The 18354-nt window shown below is 48.4% G+C and overlaps 1 long non-coding RNA gene across 1 annotated transcript; it reads right to left on the bottom strand.

Moving 5' to 3' along the window:
* Positions 1–1736: 1736 nt before the first annotated feature.
* LOC121657471 lies at positions 1737–7420 on the bottom strand. The gene is made up of 2 exons (XR_006013640.1): positions 5002–7420; positions 1737–3136 (listed from the first exon to the last, which is right to left on the bottom strand). It is a non-coding gene; the product is annotated as an uncharacterized LOC121657471 (long non-coding RNA).
* Positions 7421–18354: the final 10934 nt, after the last annotated feature.

The raw sequence follows: 18354 nt of genomic DNA, 5'->3' as shown, positions 1-18354 counted from the left end.
GAGCTGAGCAATACAGGTGACAGGAGAACCTGGATTTGACTGTTCTTACTCCTCATGCTCCCACCAGGTTGTATATAAATGCTGCATGGACATCATGGGCAAAAGCAGATTCCTGGTTCTCAGACAGACATCTGCTTTTTCTAGCAGAATCCCCAACATTATCACTCCTGTAATTGCAACGGAGTGGGGATTTGACTTCTAATATCAAGGTGAAAGCACCTTATATTTTAAAAATTAAATTTACAGTTCAATGTTGGAGTTGAAACAAACAGAAAATCTCCCGGGGAAGGGATAATGGCTCCATGTTCCTGCATGAAATGTCTGCATGCATGATGCATAAAGGCCATCGCTTCACTCGAGTCTCTTGGAGACTCATCTCTCCAGAACAAGCTTTCAGGCTGTTTTCCCTGGCCATACGTGCACTTCCCAGCCCTCACGGTCACAGTCTCTGTTTATGAAGTCGTTAACACAGAAGGAATAAGTCCTTCAAGAGAGGAGAGTTATGTAACTGAGTATCTATAATTAAATTGAGCTGTGACACCAGTAATCAGACTCCATGGAACACAGGCTGAGACTCTGAACTGGGCAAGGAAAGCAGGCCTCAGGGAATGGGTGGGACTCCAGACTGCTCCCTGCAGCTCTGGGGGAAACGGGGCTCAAGTCAGAAACAGCCAATGGTTGTTTTTATCTCAGCAGTATTTCATGGGTCTTTGCCCGAATCTCATTGTCATCAGTAGAAGCTTTTCCATGCACCTCAAGGGTCTTCGAATGAAACTCCTGGTGCTCAGACTCACAAGCAGCTCCACATGTCCCACACTGACGGTCTCAGTCCCTGGCAGTTTCAGCAGAAAAGTCACACAGGTTGCCCCTCTCACCTGTGCAGCTTCCTGCACAATCACAGCTCGGGTGTCCAGAGTAAAGCTTGACACGAGGACCATTTTCCTGCTGCTGCCATTCATTTGTACATCAGACCGTGGACAGCTCCAGGCAGGGCTCCAGCCCCGCCCTGGCTGACGCTCCCTGCTCTGCACTTTGCAGTCACAGCCTCAGCAATATCTGCATCAGCTCCTGCAATATCTGGAGTTCTTTATGATCCTAATCTTTAGTTAAAATTGTGAGAGGCAGAGCAGAGCTGGTGTGCTGGACAAAGGCAGAACAACAAGAGTATTTGGGAAGACATTAGGGAAACAGGCTGGGAGTATTTGGGTTTTCCACTTTGGAAGAACCTGCTGTAGTGGTGTTTGCAAGTGGAGAGGCGTGAGGAGTCGAATGCCACCTAAGCACTGAGAGCTGTGGCTGCTAACTGCTGCCATGGGGCTGGAGAACATTCCCTGTCTTTGCCATACGCAGCTACAGAAAATCGCTGCTCATCCAGCTGCGGGTGTGTGACAGGCACAGCGCCTTGGGGACAGCTTGGGGCGAAGCTGGGCCATGCAGCAGCAGCAGCACGTTCACGAGGAAATCCGCCACGTGCTGACGCTCCAGCTCTCCCAGCAGCGTCATGTAGTCCAGATAACGTAAAACCCCAAAGAGAAGGTGTCCCTGGGGGATGAAGAGGGTTCTTTGGAGGAAGAGATTAAAATATTCCTGGATGCAAACCTCCTAAATTCCAGCAAACAACAGCAGATTCCGGGGCAGTAATGGATGTGCTGCAGATTCACATCGGCCCAGGAGAGTTTAAGATCCATAAGGTCAAATGCAGCTGGTACATTTTAAACAGAAAGGGAGATAAAGCGTAAAGACAAGTTCAAGCTTTATTTGAATTCAAACACAGAAGGAACCAACTGCTACTGAATTTCAACAAGATTCGAGTGACTGCAGCCTTTAGGGTCCTGTGAAAGCCTTGTGAGTAACTATCCCCCAAAGTGTGCTTGCACACAAGTAACTTGCTTAAGTAAATACCTTTAAATCAGCCCTGCTCAGTGCTGCTCAGCAGGCACAGGTCTGGTGGCAGAGCACTTCAGAACACAGCTAAGTGTGCAGATACACAGTGTTGTAATTAGAAGCAGGACAACATTATCACATGGTCATTCTCTTTAAGCCTTCCAAGATGTTTCTCTTCCATACTCCTCACAGCTGTACCATCTCAGGGCATAGGTGCTATCTTAGGACCCTCACAGAAGGTGGATAAGGACAAGTGTAAGAGAAAAAGAGGATTAAAAATTACAAAACAAACCCAAATGTATCTCATGGTTCTCTTCCCCTCAAATTTGAAAGCACAGTTAATACTCAGGATGTAAGAGAATCTTTGGGAAGCAGTTATCTGGCCCTGTGCCCTCCCTGAGCTGTGCTCCATCCACATTTGCCAGCAGATCCATGCCCCTGCCCGGGAGCACTGGATCCAACCTGGGACCAAATATAACCACAGTCTTTTGGTAACCACTAGGATTTTAGCAGAATTAAGCAAAGTTTAATCCTTTAGGTGATATCACTAGGAACTGGGATAAGTTATATTTTGCTGCTGCTGTGGTCCTCCCTCTGAGTTCAGACTTTCATTCTCCAGCTGTTGCTGGTGTGGTTTGCAGGAACAAGAGTGGAAATACCTCCCTGGGGAGGCCCCTGGCAAAACCCCCTGAAGCAGAACGAGGCGTCTCAGCATTGACAATACAAAGGCAAAGAATATGCTGTTCTCTAAAGCAGTGCTGTGGAGATTCACAAGCTACAAGATGTAAAAGGACACGAGGAAGATGACTTTTATATTGGCTCAGAGGCAGCAGCAGCACAGGCGCCGCGATTGAAGCAGCTCTTGCCCTCAGCACATTCCGTGAATGGCCTCAAGCACATTAAAAACAAGCCAGGGAGGGAAAACAGCCAGAAAAGCCAAATTCATTCGGTTTGCTGTCTGTAGGGATAGAGCATCACTGCTTGAGGTACTAACAGCAATCTGAACAATTGTGGAGATGATGGGGATGGTGTCACTGAAAGGCATCCTCTGTCAGCCCCAGCTGGCTCTGCTGTCCATCCACATGATGGAAAATGCCTTTGGAGGCAGAGGGGTCACTCTGGTGTCCATGGGGCAGTCTCTGCTGGAGCAGCCAGGTGCTGCTGGATTTGTTCGTTGTTTTTCGTAGCTGTGAATCCTTCAGGCAGGATGAGGGGATTTACATCCACCTTAACTGTGCCTTCTGTGAATCACCTGCAATAAAATTAGACGTGAAGAGAAACTTTGCAGCTCTAAGAAACTTTGCCAGCCTTTTCTTCATTATTTTCATTTTCTGCCTGTTCCACATACATGATTCCTATTCTGTCCTGCTTCTCACAATCAAGCTTCCTTTCTTCCCCCTCCATCCCTTCCTAGACAACTCTCTCCCTCTCATTCTCCACCTCCTTTCACGTCGTGACTGATAGCACAGAGCACTAGGCAAGTTCCCCTCAAAGACTTGAGAGAGTTTTGACACAACTTTGTGTTCTTCTACCTTTGTGTTATCCAGAAAAGCTGTTTGCATCCCCTGACCTGGGAGGCTCAGCTTGCAGCATCCAAGCGTTGTCAAATACCTGACTTTTGAGCACCTCACACCCATGGGGAGAAAACAATTTATATCAACATTCCTGATTCTGGGGCTCTGTGAGCAGAGGGTGAACAGGGTTGGGGGTTGTCCTCTACTGCCACTCATCAGGTTACCAAATCTATTCAGGTTTGCTCAGATGATGAGGCCTTGTCAAGATTTGGAAGCCTTGTAACACTTATCTGGAATTTCCAGATGTCCCACAGAACCCTGGAACAGTATTTGTGATCGGGCTGTGTCATCTGGAAGCCCAGCCACACTCCCTGTGTGCCAGGCAGATATCTGGGCAGGTCTGAACTTGGTCTTCACAAGAGGTGCTGAACAAAACTACAGTAATTCATTTCTCTTTTCTTTTCAAAGGACCAAAAGTAAACAAAGGGCTTAGTTCAACTCTGGGAGGCAAATCAGTCCAGTGGCTTTAGGGGAGAGCAGATCTGGAATTAAAATGGCATTTTTAAAGTGCCCTGGACCAGCTGTTATTTTGTTTCAGCTTCTGCAGGGCATTATCTGCAAAGTCCCCCTGGGATGCTGTGAGTGAGAGATACTGTACAAACCCTGACATTCATTATCCTGCTGCTGTGAACGTGCCTCGGTGGCTCGGAATTTCAGATGTCTCCTGTTAACATTACGGCTTTTAAAAGAGGATTTGCATTTAAAAACAAGCGGGTTTGCTTGCAGTCCTGAGAAATACAGAACAATAACCAGACTAAAAGGTGGCCTCTGATGTGTCAGCCAGAGCAGCTCAGGGCAATCTCTGAGCTCCTGCTCACACTTTGCCCCTTCCCTCACGGCCGTGGACAGGGAAGGTTTATGTAACCCAGCCTGTCCATCACTGCCTGCAGTGCTGACTTCCCAGCCAAAGTGGTGGCCCAGGCTTTTCCACCGAGTGATGAGGTTTTATTCATAAATACTGTATTCACTCTGGGTTTCATCATTAGCTCTACAGCTTCACGGGGTTTAAAAGCATATGTCAATTAGCACTAAACGCACTCTTCAGGGCTGTAGCAACAGGCAGATCTTCTAAAATACCCTTTACAGCATCCTCGGCTGCGTTAGAGACCGATACTCTTCCCACAAGCCCAGCCTATTTTCCGAGCTCTGAAGGTCCCCGAAGTGTCCTGTCCGTCCCTGCGGGCCGTGGCGGCGCTGGGACGCGGCTGCTGGCCCGAATGCTCTCCCACAGTGCCACCCGGCGGGGTCTGCGAGCCGCGCTCACCGGGCTGCGGGCACGCACCGCTAATGGCCCGACGGGAAGGGACCCGGGGAGCCCCCGGCCAGCTCGGGACACAGGGAATTCCCACCCTTCCTTGCAGGCAAGGAGGAAAGGGAGACGTTGCAGGGATTTGGGTTGTGCAGTACTCCCTCAGTCTTAGCATATGGGAAAAATAAACACACTATTGCAAAGGAAGCACGATGGTAGCACGGGGAATATTGGGAAAATACGGCGCAGCAACTGCGGGAAAGAGAAAGAAATGGTTCACGAGGTTACACAGACATGTACAGGCGTCACAGCTCAGCGCGGTGCCTCCCTCCCTCAAACACAGCATCTGCTCCGTGCTGACAGGCACATGATCCCAGCCTGCAGGCCTGAGCTGCTCCTCCAGAAAACAACATTTCCTTCTGTATTTCCAGGCTCCAGAATGGGACGAGCCACCAGCATCGCTTGGAGTTGTAAATCCCAGCAGACACTGACTCCTCACAGCCGCTGCCGGCGCTCTCCCGGGGATGTTCCCGAGGGAAGAGCACAGACCTTGTCCCACGGCACAGAGTGGCAGCTCCGTGTGTCTGTCCCACCCCACACAACGTTGTTGCTGCTGTGAAACCTCCTCCGTCAAACAGGCCTCCATCAAACAGCACTTTTTTCTGCAATGCTGGGTCACACGACAACAAAAACACTTCAGGGAAGGTTTTCTCCCATTTAGTATCAATTATTTTCTGTAGAAATCACACAGAGAAGCTTGACCTAAGAATGAAAACAGTAGTCCAGAGGATGTTGTGCTTCACTTTATGATCCTGCTAGAGGTGTCCTGTGTGTCTTTGCCCAAACACATCAGCATCTGCCTCAAGTCAGGGTGTGCACAGGAGCCGCTCTGCTCCACACCTGTCCTGCAGGAACCCGTTCAGGACCGAGCTGCTGGAAGAACAGTCATAACTGACCTGAGGCTGCACTTCGGTCCTGCCAAAGACCTTTCAGGTAAAAGGAAAAAGCCCAGTTCATGCATTGAACTGGAGCATCTTCTTGATTTTGTGGATTAGTTTAATTTTCTGTTTCTTTTCAGTGGGACTCCAGACTTCTCTGGAGGTGCTGAGCAGTAGGTGATTGATTTCCTCAGTTTCCTTGATTGATACCCTCAGTTTCTTCTGCTACACAAAACAAAAGGGAAATTCCCATCTCAAATGTAGATTTAGAGACAAGACTTTCTTGCACACCCTTCCTAGGAGCTGCCTGCAAAACTGTGCTTCAGTGCTAAAGATCTGTGGCAAGCCCTCATGTTCCAATGGAGTAACAAAAATATTTACGCTCATGTAATTTAGTTAAAAATTCTGAGTATCTGTGTGCTAGAAGTGTTTGTGTATTATAAGAGGACGTAAGTGGCAAGTATGAAAAAAACCCCACCCTAACTGTACAAAGATTTTAAGATATTTCAATTTTTAAAATCCTGAATTTTGCATCTGTCAAACTTTCCTGTGCAAGGAGCAAGGACGTGTTCAGAGCAGCCACACAAGGAGGTGAAACACCTCAGCCTTCAGGCTGTAAATCAACCCCTAATTGTGGTTAAGACTAAGGAGGGAGTCTATGTAGAGATTAGGTTTCATTCTCTGGGAGTTTTCTCATTGATTTAGAAAGGACTCAGGTCACTGCTCCAGGATTTCCTCCATGAAACATCCGTGATCATGGCTGGATAAAGAATAAAGAATTAATTTAGATATCGCCTAAGAGGAGACATTGAAATGTGAGTAGGGAATAGGAACCAACAGTCTGTCCTCAAGCTCCCCGTTATTAGCATTGAACATGAGAATAAATAAATACAAAATGGAACATAAACAAGTCCTGCCTGTGAGGGGCTGCAGTCTGACAAAGAGAGCAATAACGAATAAAAGAGCCAAAATCCTTGTTCCGGCATGCTGGGGCCTTGGCTTAGGGGCATTCCAGAGCCTGGAGCAGGCAGAGAGCATCCATATGGACCCCTTGCTCTGTGACAGCAATTCCCAAATGCAGGCCTGGCTGTGGTGTGAGGACAGAGCCTGGAGCCAAGCACGAACAGGCAGCAACCGAGTTCTCACCTCTCTCCTCACCCCATCACGAGTCTCACAGCACTCAGAACCCGCTCAGGGAGAGACATGGCTCTTGTCCAGAGTTAATTAATAATGGACACATTCAGTAGAGGGTTTAATAAAAGATCAGATTGACGCTGTTCAGGTGTTCCAAACACAGGTACCATCTCCACATGAGTCTGTCTGGCTCTTTATCACCTCTGTGGTGTCTGTAGTCATAAATCCGAACAATCCGTCCCACCTTCGCTCCTGCCTTCCTCCTGCTCCTGCGTTTTTAGGAGCTTCAGGGACAGCACTGCCTGGCTCTATCCCTGCTTTTACGCTTGTACACTTCTCTAAGGAAATGGGATGTTCCAGGCTGCAGCATCAGAGGGGGATTCATGTGCCCTGGAGGAACAGGGATTTACACCAGGAAAACTTCCAGTGCTGATTTAGGTGAGAACATCATATCCCTGTGAAGGGAGTGGAACGGACCAGGGGCCGTGGCCTCTTCAACCAGGAGCCTTTGAGAGCTGTTGAGGGACTTTGCCAAGGACATGGAGTGACAGGACATGCTGGACAGTGACATGAGCTCTTCCTTTGCTGTGCAGGGAGGGCAGTTCTGTTCACCGAGGGTATCATTGGCCACTTCTCTTCCTGACCTGCAAAATCCCATGTCAAGAATACACAAATTAATAAATAAAAATAAAGTGATACAAAGATGTAAACAGCCATATTATTAATTTGAAGTGAAAGGGCAAAAAAGCCACAAATCCCAGAACAGCTGATGCCGCATTACCTTCCCATGTGGCAAATAAAAACCCTGAAGTAAATGTGTTTGCTTTTCAAAGAAACACAGAAAAAAGTTTCCAGTGTCAGTATCATCCTCCCTTCATCCCACCCTTTTTTCCTTCCTTCCCTTAAATGTTTCAAGCTCTAAATTTTTCAGCAACTAGGAAAATATTTGTAAAGCTCATTTAATATTTACAGATGTTAAGTGGCGGAAGAGCAACTTCCTTTTACATTTCCCAGCAGACGCCTCGTGCTCCATCTCTGCTCCTGCCTGTCACTGCGAGTTACATCACCGGGAGCTGGAGAGGGGAGGAATCGTCTGGGAGGCTGCAGGATCTCCACCTGGGCAGCTTTTCCCATCACATCAGAGTGAACTGATGGAGAAGCAGATTTCCCTCCTGATGGGCAAGTTTCAGGTGTACTTTGGATGGGCCACTGCACTGAGAAGCTTTTCCTTCCAAATAATTTATTTTTCACTAAAAAATACAAAATTAACTTTTAATTCCAGAGACAACTCGTTTTTAAAAACTACAGAGATTTCTCTGCATCCCTGTTAAAATGCAGTCTGTTAAATAAAACAGTTACACTTTTGTTCTCCATAACACAAACAGATTCTTTGGGGTTCATTCTCGTTCTTTTTTTTTTTAAATTTAAAAGGAGCTTGTAATTGGATAACCATGAGTAGCTGACTTTTATCAAGACCCTTGATTTATTTTGTTGCTTCCTTTACAGCAAACCATCTTTATACCTAATTATAGAAAAGGCTTATGCTACAAAATGTGCAAAATAACGATATAAACCTGTGAAATTAATTATGTATGGTCAGGTACTGACATTGCCAGCTGACAGATTGAGCTGATTTCTGGGTTCTCGTTACTGTCTATGGCAAGGGCTCCCTATTCTGCTGTTGGATGGTCAGAGCTTCCCTTTTCAAAGACAAACCTTCCCATACTTCCTCAATCAACATTCCAGTTGATCTGTCATCACTCGTTTTAACGAAGGAGATACAGTAGGACAAGGCCAAGTCTAAATCATTAATAAAAGCTCTTTGGAGGATGAGCCATGATGTGGGACACAGCTGCCCAGGGTCACTGAGGGAACGCTCTGGCTGCCTGGCAAGTGGGCTCTTGCTGGGGCACCAGCGTGCCCCCCAAAGTGCTTTCCCAAGGAGGAAGGGGAGGTGTAAGGCACCAGCCCCAGGCTGGGGCTGTCCCTGCCCGTGGGGCACCGGGGCTGCCTCTGGCACCTGCCAGGGCTGTCACCCGTCCTTGCATTCCCAAGCTGCTCTGCTATGAGCCTGGGCAGCTTTCCATTCTCCATATTCTTTGATTCTTTCAAAGATCAGGGCAATACGAGCTCACACCAGTTCTCCTCCGGCAAATGGAATTTGTTCTGACACCTCTGGCATGACAGGGCAGCGCCAAGCCTTAACCTCCCCACAGAGCTGCCACTTCTCCTTGACCTGGGGTTATTTCCATTGTAATTCATGTCCCACAGATGCCGGCAGAGCTCCTGGAAGCTCTTCTGCCTCACACAGAACTGGCTGGAAGCGTTTCCAGGCCCTCCAGCCACGCTTCCTGCTCACCTGTGATCCCAACACCTCCCTTTCATCTGGCCATTGTTCAGTGTACCTGAAATTAAGGATGCACGAAGAGCAGCCCTGGCATGAATGTTAATCACCTGTTATTTCATCCTCAGAAACTTGCTGCAAATCCCTTTGAGCCCTGGCCGTTTCAAAGAATAAGTGAGGATTAGAGAGAAACGCACTCACCTGGTTTTATTTTTGCTGGAGCAAATTCCCTGCTGGCCAGGGAAGGGAGCATCACATTTCCAGGCAGGCTTCTGCAGGGACAGGGCTCTGGTGTTGCAGCACAAAATCCTGATGAGCCAGGTGGGGTTTCTTGCTGGCTGCAGGGGCCGGGCAGTGGCTGGGGGTGACAGTGGGCTGCCGGGGCAGAGGAACCCGGGATGGCAGCGAGGGTCCTGCTTGGCCCCGCTGCCGCGGCCGGGGCTGGGCTCTGCTCTGCAGTGGGGCAGCATTGTCCAGCTCTGCTGGGACCAGGGTGAGCCCCGAGCCCCAGAGCCCCTGCAGGAGCTAAATCCACCACTGAATGTTCCTGCTGGGCCAGAGCTGCCTTCCAGGGCGCGGAGATGCCACCAAGAACCCCCCTCACATCACACCTGCTGACTCTGTGAGACCTCTGCCTTTGTCTGCAGGGGCAGGGATTTCACCCACAGAGGCACTGGTACAGATTATATCCATTAAATAAGGTCTTTTCTTTGCTGATGGACACAGAGTTTGGAGAAATCTGGCCAAGGCCCTGACAAAAATAATCCTGACTCTGTTCCTGGCGTCCCCACAGAAGCACTGAACACATCTGTTCTCAACAGAGGGGGGAGAAGTGTTTTTGTCTGACATCTCCATGTTCTTGATCAGGGATTATCGATTCTGCTTTTGAACCAAAAAAAATGAAGAAGGTTCAATACAGAAGCAGAGCTGCTCATTAACTCACTCTGTGTTTAACACAGAGAGGGCACCATCTCCGACAGAACTGCTTAAAACATCAATGCAGGCAAGTTTTAATGAGAAATTGGAGATAAAGTTTAAAAGCATTTAAAAGTGAGTCTGCTAAGAGATAATGTGTAGCCTAGAATGTTCTTGGGAAACAGAGGGAGGAGGAGCCTTCACCAGCTGCATCCGAAAAATGGATTTGTCCAAAGGGATCTCTACAGGCTGAGCAGGAACTGCCAGTGGCCAGAGCTGGAGCCAAAGGTGCCTCGTGCTGGACACAGCCATGGCACCACAGAGTCACAGAGGTAGAAAGGGAAACCCACACAAAGAGCCAGAAGTGGATCCCCAAAATCTTTGGTTGTTTTCACATTTGCTCGGGTATTTTATACCCAGTTCTCATGGATATTTAGCAATTTACTTGGACATTTTTTTGTAAATCAATTTTAACCTAGTGGGGAATATTTTCATAAACCCTATTTCAGATTGCAGATGTGAGTGCTCATGCTGGAAGCCTCATTAGAAGCATTACCAGTAATATGCCATTAATGTGTCCAACAAAAAGAAATTAATTCTGAAGATGAACTACAAATGAACTTCAGATCAAGAATTGTCTGCCAAAATTACTTTGCGATGAACTCAATAGTGAATACTGGCAAATTGTGACAAGAAAATGAGTCAGGATGTATTGAATAAATTTCTTGTAGGTTTGCTGTAGTGGTGGTCAAGGTATTGCTGGGCTGAGTCTTCAGCAGGAGCTGAGCTCTGCTGCAGGAATAAACTCTGCTTTCATTTCCTCACCTGGCATTTTCAGTGATCACAGAACCAGGGGATGGTTAAAGCCCACCCCGTGCCACCCCTGCCATGGGCAGGGACACCTCCCACTATCCCAGGCTGCTCCAAGCCCCAGTGTTCAGCCTGGAGCAATCGGGTGACGGTCCCTGGGACTCCCAGGGAACAGGGACAGGAGGAGAGGGAACGGCCTCAGGCTGGGCCAGGGGAGGCTCAGGGTGGACAGCAGCAAGAATTTCCCCATGGAAAGGGTGCTCAGGCCTTGGCAGGGGCTGCCCAGGGAGGTTTGGAGTGCCCATCCCTGGAGGTGCCCAAGGAAGGGCTGGAGGTGGCACTCAGTGCTCTGGGGACAGGGTGGGCATCGGGCACAGCTGGGACTCGATGGGCTGGGAGGGCTTTTCCAGCCTCAGTGCCCCTGTGAGCCCGTGCCCCGGCAGGAAGCTCCTCTCCCGGGCGGCTGCTCCCTGCATTTCCCTTGTGGCTCCCGAGGCAGCGGCTGCCGCCTGCCCGGACGCTGCCCCTGCCAGGAGCTGTCCCTCGGCGCTGCTTTGGGCCGGGGCTGCGGGGCTGGCGGCACTGCAGGGCTGGCCACGAGGCTGGCTGTGCTCGTAGCCCGGACTGCAGCGCATCACCATCCGGAGTTGCCGTGCCGCAACCCCCGCAGCAGGGAGGTCGGGGGGACCCCGCTTCACCCAGAGCTCTCCAGACCACGAGTACCTTCATGGGTGTCAGCAAGATGCCATTTCCATATTCTGAACATTAGCCCCATCTCTGTTTTCTCCGGATTTATAGAACCCCAGTACTGCTGAAATAGGAAAACAAACCCAGTGAGAGGCTCTCAACAGCCCCGTGACCAAACCACTGAAGGCAGGACCACAGTTTGGACCAAACCTGCACTTTTCCGACCATTTCAGCAGAATTATCCGGGGATGAATGAACACTACACCATGGCTGGACTCAGAGATTTACAGCTGATGCTTCCCAATGATGGAACATAGCAGTGTGTAGCAGCTCTGGCAATTTCTCTGCATCAACTGGAATGAACTGTCTGGGATTTTGCTGAACAATATCTCCTTGTACTGTCTTCTTTCATATGGCATCACACAGACGTATCTGTGACCTTCACAGATGTCACATCAATAAAGAAAAAGGTTCACTTTAAAAAATGAACATAGCAGATCCAGACCTGGAGTAAATCCATGCAGCTGCAGCAGAGTCAGCAGAGAGAGGCTGATTTACAGACACTGCTCCACGATTACAAATAGTTTAAGTGAATTGTTACTGCTGTGCCAGGTCAGGGATCTGGTGATTAGACAAGAAAAGGCATGTGATTCATTGGAATATGTGAGCTTTCCCAGCATGTGGAAGTGCAGTGCCTGGAAATGGGCAAGAGAACTAAGGAACGTTCTTTATGTGTTTTTGAAGTGGCGCTTGATGATGTCATTTAATCCTGTCCAATTAAAGGCACTCAAAGACCACCACAGTAACAAAATAATACCTGCCCTGTTCCACGCCCTCTGAAATGCTGTAATCCATAAGAATTCACCTTTCTGTACATAAACTGAGGGCCACCAGCCCTCCTGCAGAGCTCAGCATCACACTGCAGCCTGAGGGCTGGGCTTGGGCACATTAGGGACATTGTCACCAGCAATTAAACACCAGGGGAATGTGACATGGTCAAGAAGGGTTTTTTTAATCTTTCTGCTTTTCCTGAAGGACAATCTGAGCCTGGGTATTCCTGGCTGCAAATATAACCTGGGATTTATGAACAAACAAGCCTTAGCTCCCGTGTGACCTTTTCATGTGGTTCTGAGTGCAGCCTGTGCTTGGCTTTCTTTCACTGAATCACAGAATCATTTGGGTTGGAAAAGACCTCTAGGACCATTGAGTCCAACCATTAAATCATTCTTTCATAGACTCATGGAATCCTGGAATGGTTTGGGTTGGAAGGGACTTTAAAGACCATCCAGTTCCAGCCCCCTGCCATGGGCAGGGACACCTTCCACTATACCAGGCTGTTCTTCGAGGGATTCAATTTCGGAAGCTGCTGCTGTTCTTCTCAGCCTGTAAAATACTTAAAAGATAATAATTTAATAAGCAGTTTAAGATTATGGACCATCTTCGTGTTTCTTATCTCTGAGTTTACTTAGCATTAAGATAACCATAATAAATCCATTCCTTATGCTTGAGATGTTTATGGGCTCTAATTGCTGACAGGAGGAAAGGGGGATGGCTGAGAGCAGCGGGATGTGCCAGGGGTGAGCAGCACCGGGCTGAGCTCAGAACATTTCACACCCGTGAGAGCTCGGGGCGCATCTCCTGCACACAGCAAGGACTCTGCTCGTGGGTTTGGGATAGAACAGATACAGATGGCTTGAAAATAATGGAAATATTTATGGCCTGAGATTTCCTCTCTCACTCAGCTGTGCTGGGGTTCTTCAATGTCCAGCCCTGACCCTGCAGACCTTCCCCACCCCTCACAGTCAGAGTGTATTTACTTCCCCACGATGGGGAGAGGCACAAGGATGGAAATGCCCACGGCAAAATCACCCCCCAAACGCCTGACCCAGAAGGGCAGCTGGGCCACAGCCCATGACATGCATGAGTTCAGTTTTATTCTATTAAATCCCCAGCAGAAGTGATAAACTACGAGATGTAATAATGCAATTGCCCTGAAACAGAGAGGGAAGCTTTATAAAATGCATTTACTGTTGCTGTTCTGTGTGTTACTCTCGGGAGACCCAAAAGCAGCAGCAGCCAGTGAAGCTTGTGGAGCATCATCAGAGCCCACACCGAGCACAGTGCTTGGGTTTGCCTTCCCACAGCCCCTGTTCCCTTCAGAGAGGGACTGGGCATCCTGCTGCCATGGTGGGTGAAGGAATTACCCACAGCTGGTTGGGCAGGTGACCTGGCTCTGCTCTCCTGCCTGCTGTCAGCCTTGGAGGCTTCTTTTTTTCTTTTTTTTTTTTTTTTATGAAGTTGTTTTCCTTACCTTGATCAAGAGTTCTAAACCTTACACAGCCCCACATCCAAGTTTTAATTAATATCAGCAGAGGCCTTTGAAACACCCAGATAAAAGCAAGCTATAAATGCAACAAATTCTATTTCCAAGAGGCATCAGGCAAGATAAGAAAAGTTCCCATCCCCATATTTGCATTTTAAGGCAATTTGAAGAATCTGGGACCTAAGTATATTCTTGGATATTTTTAGAGCTGGGCATTTCAGTTTTATTATTCAGGTCAAAACAATTCTCTACACCCTTCACCTCAGAGGCATTTGGTCTCTGCTTCTGGGCTCCAGCTTTACAATCCGTTCTATAATTGTGGCAGTTATTTGGGTGGGGGTAGGTGTGAATCCATGTGTATACATGTTTTTAGGTCTAGTGTGACTTTAAAAATAAAGTTTCCGATGCAGCAAACACTTCCACATACCCTGAACCAGACGTAATTAATGCCATGGAGATTACTGAAGGAAAATAAAATGCATTTCTGGGGACGATGGGACCATTCACTTACATCACCAAAGCAAGATTAACTAGAGATGTTTGTCATGTAAACGCTTAGCTGAGAAATTCCCAAGAAAGTAAACTCAGAACAAAAGTTGCTCTTTTTTTCCAGTGTCCATTTTGTTTTCAGTACAGGATTGTTTATGGGATTTTTAGAGTCATTCTGGAATTCTCTGGGGCAGGGGGTGAAGTCAATGGAATGAAATAAACTCGGGTTCTGCAATTCTTGTGTCCAATCTATTTTGGGGTGAAACTCTGAAAATCTGGGAAGGCCTAAGAGCCACACGTGCCAAGGTCCTTGGAGCGGGTGCCAGAGCTTTGGGCGCTCCGTGGCTGCAAACAGGAACATTAACACTGCTGTGATTTATCTGCTGCAGAGTGAGGTCCTCACTGGGTTGCAGAATGCATCTGGACCAGCCTAATGAGCACATTCTTCACCATTAGAGAGGCTGTGGAGGGCTTCAAATATTTTAGACATGATTCACAGAGCCAAAAGGTCTTGTTTACTGATATGCTATTTATACCTAGCTCAATTAAACCTCTTTGGAAAGAAAAAAATTCAAGGATGCCAACACTGGCAGTGCTGTTGGAAGTGAGTGTCTCCTCATTAAAAAGGTTAGAAAAACACCATTAATAATTTTGATCAACTCTGTTTATGCCCTAGTCTTTGTCCAAGCTGTCCTGCACAGTGTGGTTCTGGCAGAGCAGGGATCAGCCGGGGTTTGACCGGGTCCTGGTGGCCGCTGCTGACAGGTGCCACATCCTTGGGGATGAACTTTGCCATCAGCCCAACCTTCACCCTCACCTGGCTGCAGCTGAGCAGCCTCAGCCCCCGGGCCATGCTGAAGCAGCCTGAGGGGACAGCACAGGGCTCAGGCAGGGACCCAGGGACAGAGCTGGACCCGCTCCCTCCGGGGAGCATCATTCTCACACCAAGCTGTTTCCATCCCTGGAAGTGTTCAAGCCAGGCTGGAGGGAGCTCTGAGCAACCTGCTCCAGTGGAAGGTGTCCCTGCCCATCGCAGAGGATGGAAGGAGATGGGCTTTAAGGTCCCTTCCAACACAAACCTTTCTAGCGTCCAGTGATTCTATGGAATGTCCCTGCTGCTCCAGCTCCTTGGTAACCCCTGGTAGAAGAGCACCTGTGAGTTCTCAGTGCTCAGGAGTTCCAGAGCCTGCAGGGATGGGGCAGAGAGCGGGCTGGGTGAAGTATGAGGCACACAGCAGGGCCCTGAAGGACAGCACAGGGGGACGGGAGCAGGCACAGAGCTCCACTGGGCTCCTGCAGGGCCTGGCTTCACAACCAGGAAAGAGGGAAATTGCCAGGAGGTCCCATTCTTGGAGAGAGGGAGATGCCTGTTCAAAGGAGAAAGCCAAAGGATACCATCAGAATCTCACTTTCTTGAAAGTGCAAGGCTTTCGAACCCCATGGTTAAGAGCAGTCTGTGCCATATGGGTAAAGTTCAGTGTCCTGCAAAGTGCTCTTTCCTGAAGCTCCCACAGCAGGATTAAACTCCTCACCTTGACATTCATCCATGTGTGTAGACTCTTTCTGGGACATGGAGCAGCCAGAGCTCCCTGTTCCACGTCACCAAACCTCATCCCACCCTTGATCAAGAGCAAGAAGCCTGAGAGATACGGGGAGTGTTGCTGTGGCAGTGAGCACTGGGAACGCTGCCATAAAATATCGAGACGTAAATCAGTGGTGGAAAGGAAGCACAACAGCCTTTATAGAACACTTCAGAGCGATGTACTCATTAAATAACAAAGGTTTTTTTCCCTTAATACACTATTAACAAATTCCAAACCATCATATCTTTAAAAAATTGTCCTTCAGTCAAGTGGAAAGTGAACTAATGTGGGCTTAGAAAGAGGTTGGGAGTGCAACAAATTATAAGTGCTTTCTACTTTATCAGCATTACAGAGTACTATTAATATTAAAAATAGCTTCTAAAAACATACATGGCATACCGTAATGGAGATGGCTGGGTTTCAATACATCATCCTGATGACTCTTTCCACAGCAATGAGTTATGCAGGCACTCCAAGCTCTGCTTTGCAAATATGGTATGCACGGGCTGCAGGGAACATTAAAAAAGGCAGTTTTGTCTGTAGATTCAGGATGGGGCTGGGCTGGGATTTCCGACAGGAGTACTCATGGACGAGCTCTGAGTGTGCACCGAGGCTGGGATGGGACCTTCCCTCCCACCACGCATCATCCCTGCAGGATATCCATTATCCCATCAGGAGCTGGGATCGGCTCTCACACCCATTCTGAGTGGTTAAAAATAAAGATGTTAATGGCAAATGCTCTGTGACCGAGCAGCTCCTCTGAAGTGCTTTGTGTGTACAAGTTTCGGTGCTAACTGGCACGAGCATCCTTCGAAGGGGTGCTGGGTCTCTCTGAATGATGAAGGAGGCAGTTTCCATAGCAAGGGCTGTTTTTATTGACTGCTTGGAGGAAAGAGACACATAAAACCCTAACTGGGGCCAGAAATGAGTTAGAGAAATCCCTGGGTAGCTCTAACTTACACTCAAGTTTGTTTGCTTGCCTTTTTTTTGTCCCTCAGGCTGCACAGCCCTTTACTCCTCATAATGCAGCAATTACAAATATGAGGGAGGTCAGTGACCCGTTCCCCAGCCCTCGAGGGCTCGAGTAAAGCTCTGCCTTCCCTCTGTGGGAAAGGCCCCCTGTCCCCAGCCCCGATGTCCCCAGACTTTCACTGGTACTGGCATCCCCCCTTCGCTCCAGACCTCTGAGGATGCGATCCCCCAGGCACACCAGGCCTGCCCTGTGCGAGTGGCTGTGCCATCTCTGCAGCTCCTCAGCCCTTCTCCCAGCAGGAATTTTTCAGCTGATTTGCCAGTTTCGGCTGGATTGCCCAAAGCCCCAAGGTCCCTCTGTACACGGAGACCCCTGTTACGAGCAGGACTGACCCAGGGAGCCAGAGTTTGTACCTTCAGATTGGGACTGCACACTTGGGTTTCTCTCTCCCCCTTTCATGTGCACTACAGCACCAATTCCTGTCCAAGAATCCCTTCAGCTGTGACATTCCCAACTTTTCTTCCCCGCTGTTTACAGAACTATATTGTTACTTCCCTGGCAGGGAAGAATATTCCTTACAGAGCATGTGTGGGCTGCTTCAGTGGGTCCCCTGGTCCCACTTTATTCTATTTAGTGACATAGGACTATCCTTAATTTAATCACCACTTATTTGTTCCCTAATTCAACCCCAAAGACCAGAATTCATTGAAAGGCAGAAGATTCATTCTCTAAAGGAATTAGCATAATGGTCAGGCTGTAGTGCTAAGGTTAGCAAAGTTACTTATTTCACTACTTTATCACCTCTAAAAAATAAATGTTCCTGCCTAGAAATGGCAAACTCCACTTCCCTGTGTCTGGGGCTGTGGAACACCTTTCCTTCGGGCATTCCCTCGTCCCTTGCTCCCAGCTGTGTCTCCTGGGCTAATGAGCTCTTGTTGCCCTCTGGGGAAGGAGGCAACTGAATCTGTGTGTGCTGTGCCCACGTCCAGTGACAGGGACCTGGATCTGCATTATCTCGTTCTCAGATGCAAACCCCTCCACGGCCCTTACGTAACACTGTTTCCTCTCTTGTTGATGTGATTACAGAGGCAAATAATTCTGCTGTGCTGTGTGAAATCTTTACAATGACAGGTATGAGAAATTCCTTTGCCCAGATTTACCTCCACATGCTGCTGTGGAGCTCAGAGCCATAAATCTGCTTCATCTGTGGCCAAGACCTACATTCCAAAGCCATGTTGTGAATGTGTGTGTATGTCAGGCTGTGATGGATGGACGCACACACCGCGGGCACAGCCAACTAGTGCCAGCCTTCCTTTCCTTTCCTTTCCTTTCCTTTCCTTTCCTTTCCTTTCCTTTCCTTTCCTTTCCTTTCCTTTCCTTTCCTTTCCTTTCCTTTCCTTCCCTTTCCTTCCCTTTCCTTCCCTTTCCTTCCCTTTCCTTCCCTTTCCTTC

This window comes from Corvus kubaryi, unplaced genomic scaffold (assembly GCF_017639235.1).
Source record: "Corvus kubaryi isolate FWS band 111438036 unplaced genomic scaffold, C.kubaryi_AGA036_p1.0 136, whole genome shotgun sequence".
NCBI lineage: Eukaryota > Metazoa > Chordata > Aves > Passeriformes > Corvidae > Corvus > Corvus kubaryi.
Note: the sequence above shows the minus strand (reverse complement) of the source record. Positions and strands in the feature narration are given on the sequence as shown.